Here is a 3,333-nt window from a genome sequence, read left to right as displayed (position 1 = left end):
ACAAACAGTCAGACACGACTGAGCGACTTTCCCTAGATACATATGTTTAGATATATAGGCAAGAGATGTGGCTCAGCTGGTAAAGAACCTGCCTGCTAACACAGGAGCTGCAAGAGATATGGGTTTGATCCCTGGGTCAGGAGCAATCCACTGGAGAAGGAAATGACAACCCACTCCAGTATTCTTGCTTGGAAAATCCCATGGACAGAGGAGCCTGCTGGGCTACATTTCAAGGGGTCCTAAAAAGTCAGACACGACTGAGTTTGGGTGTGCCTGCGTGCCCGCAAACACACACACACACACACACACACACACACACACACGTGTTTAGTTGCCAAGTCTTGTCTGACTCTTTGTGACACCATGGACTGTAGCCTGCCAGGCTCCTCTGTCCATGGAATTTCCCAGGCAAGAATACTGGAGTGGGTTGCCATTTCTTTCTCCAAGCCTATAGCACCAGGTATTCCCCGGTAGTCTCCCATCCAAGTATTAATCAGGCCCAACCCTTCTTAGCTTATGAGATCAGATGCTATCTGGCATGTTCAGGGTGGTATGGCCATAGTCACATATATACATCGGGTTGAATAAAATGTACTATTAAAATTAGGTTCACTTGATTCCTTTTAGGTTTTTTTTTAATGCAGTGATTAAAAATGTAAAATTACACGTGTGTCTAGTATTGTATTTCTGTTGGGCAGTGCTCCATTCCAGGTTCTGAGTTTAGGGGAACTACAGAGTAAGGGTTCAGGAAAGTGCAGGGAAGGGCTGTAGGCATTTTCCAGGTAAAGAGGAGAAAAGGCTGTGGTGTTAGTGACTTAGGGAAACAGGCAAATTGAAATTAAAGGAAATTAACAGAACCACTGTTTTTCTGTTACCAGCAGTCATATCACAGCAGAAGACACAAAGCTTCGTGATATGACCAGTCAGAGGACAAGAGTTATCTCCTCCTATAGTTGTGTGTTATATTATGGAGCTCTGGGTCCTGCTCACATGGCTGTTTTACCACAGGGCTTCCTTACTTTCCTCGTCACCCTTACTTTCCTAGTCTTTCTTATAATAGAGCCCTTGCTTCTACTTGCAGGCTGCAGTGTGAGAGAGTGAAATAAAATTCATTTCCAGCTCCAGATGAAGGGCTAAGGATAGTCCAAGATTTGTATGTGGTGTTCTGTTGTCTCTGCTAAATAGTGAACTAAAATAAATTATAATCAAAGGGACACAGGCCAAAGTTGCTGTTTCCTGAGACTTTGGGGAGGGAGTGAAAGAAGCTGGGATTTCTGTCCATCTTTTTTCCTCTTAGATAGAAGCTGGTCCTTGAGATCCCAGGTTCATGGTGTGGGTGAGAGTTTTGAGGTGTGGAGCATTTATATTCCCTGGAGAAGGAAATGGCAACCCACTCCAGTATTCTTGCCTGGGTAGTTCCATGTACATTTAAATTACCTGGAACACTTCTTTTCCAAATCCTAGCAATGAAGACTGCGGGATCCCAGATGGGAAGGAAGCCAGTCTCTCAGTGAAGCAGTGGCTGCCCTGTCTGTTGCCTGTGGGTCTATTGCCTGTTTTGGGAAACATAGTGTTCAGATGGGAGGTCCTAGAACTACAAAACATGAAAGGATAAGCCAGGAGTTAGACATTTAGGTAACATTCCAATAGAGGTACTCTGGATTTATCTTTCAGCTTTGGAGAGAGAACCTTTAGGTAAGAAGGATTCCCAGTGGCGCAGTGGTAAAGAATCATCCGCTGGCCAATGCAAGAGATGAAGGAAATGCAGGTTTGATCCCTAAGTTGGGAATATTCCCTGGAGGAGGAAATGGCAACCCACTCCAGTATACTTGCCTGGGAAATCCCTTAGAAAGAGGAGCCTGGTGGGCTATGGTCCATGGAGTCACAAAGAGTCACTACTGAGCATGCACGCATAGCTGCACAGTGTCTCAGTTCAGTTCAGTTCAGTCGCTCAGTCGTGTCCAACTCTTTGCGACCCCATGAATCGCAGCACACCAGGCCTCCCTGTCCATCACCAACTCCCGGAGTTCACTCAGACTCAAGTCCATCAAGTCAGTGATGCCATCCAACCATCTCATCCTCTGTTGTCCCCTTCTCCTCCTGCCCCCAATTCCTCCCAGCATCAGAGTCTTTTCAAATGAGTCAACTCTTCGCATGAGGTGGCCAAAGTATTGGAGTTTCAGCTTCAGCATCATTCCCTCCAAAGAAATCCCAGGGCTGATCTCCTTCAGAATGGACTGGTTGGATCTCCTTGCAGTCCAAGGGACTCTGAAGAGTCTTCTCCAACACCACACTTCAAAAGCATCAATTCTTCAGTGCTCAGCCTTCTTCACAGTCCAACTCTCACATCTATTCATGACCACTGGAAAAACCAGAGCCTTGACTAGCCGGACCTTAGTCGGCAAAGTAATTAATGTCTCTGCTTTTGAATATGCTATCTAGGTTGGTCATAACTTTTCTTCCAAGGAGTAAGCGTCTTTTAATTTCATGGCTGCAGTCACCATCTGCAGTGATTTTGGAGCCCCCAAAAATAAAGTCTGACACTGTTTCCCCATCTATTTCCCATGAAGTGATGGGACCGGATTTAGGTGATAATAAGTTGAAATTTTACCTGAAGAATCAGTGTTGTCTCTGGACAAATGAGAAGTTTATTCAGTAAACATCTCTCAAAGTATTTCTCTATGCCAGGCATGGAGGCATAGAGGAAAGGAAGGAAAACACTCTAACCTTGTGAGATGGATATTTTTGTCCCTGTTTTATGAACGAGAAGCCTGAGGTTCAATGCCTGGCTCCAGACGGCCTGAAACCCAGGTCACTAACCAGGGGTTCATGGTTTTATCTTCTCCAAGGCCGTGGAGCCTCTCTGACCTTCTCTGCTTGTTCTCTCCATTTCCACTCTGTTGAGGCCACAAGGTAAGTATACCCCAGGTCAAAAAGGACAGGGATCCAGGGAAGCAACTAAGACAGACTCTAAGCTCCCTTTCCTCACAGTATGTGTTTTGAGGGGTGAGGGATGGGGGTCAAATTTTGGATAAGCGGGCTTAGTCAAACCTGCCAAGTGTCCCCCTCACTCAGGACTCAGCTGCTTTTTCAAGTGAAGCGAGTAGAGACAGTTGACAACAGAATTCTCACACTTTTCCTCTTTCTTCTGTGATTTGATATCTCTGAGACTTTTATAAATATATTTAGGATACAAAGTAAGCTTTCCTCTGATTTATCATCTCACACCCCATTATCTCTACCCCCAGGCCAAACAGAGCCCCTGGAAATCACACAGTTCTGCTGAGCCCTGGCTTCCAGGTGTCTGCATCCAAGCCTGAGAACTCAGATTTG

At 45.5% G+C, this 3,333-nt stretch overlaps 1 pseudogene; it reads right to left on the bottom strand.

Moving 5' to 3' along the window:
* Window positions 1–445: 445 nt before the first annotated feature.
* Window positions 446–564, bottom strand: LOC138438364 (5S ribosomal RNA; annotated as a pseudogene).
* Window positions 565–3,333: the final 2,769 nt, after the last annotated feature.

The sequence above is a fragment of the Ovis canadensis genome, chromosome 3 (genome assembly GCF_042477335.2).
Source record: "Ovis canadensis isolate MfBH-ARS-UI-01 breed Bighorn chromosome 3, ARS-UI_OviCan_v2, whole genome shotgun sequence".
Classification (NCBI taxonomy): Eukaryota; Metazoa; Chordata; class Mammalia; order Artiodactyla; family Bovidae; genus Ovis; species Ovis canadensis.
The sequence above is the reverse complement of the archived record's forward strand: the minus strand, read 5'-3'. Positions and strand labels throughout refer to the sequence as shown.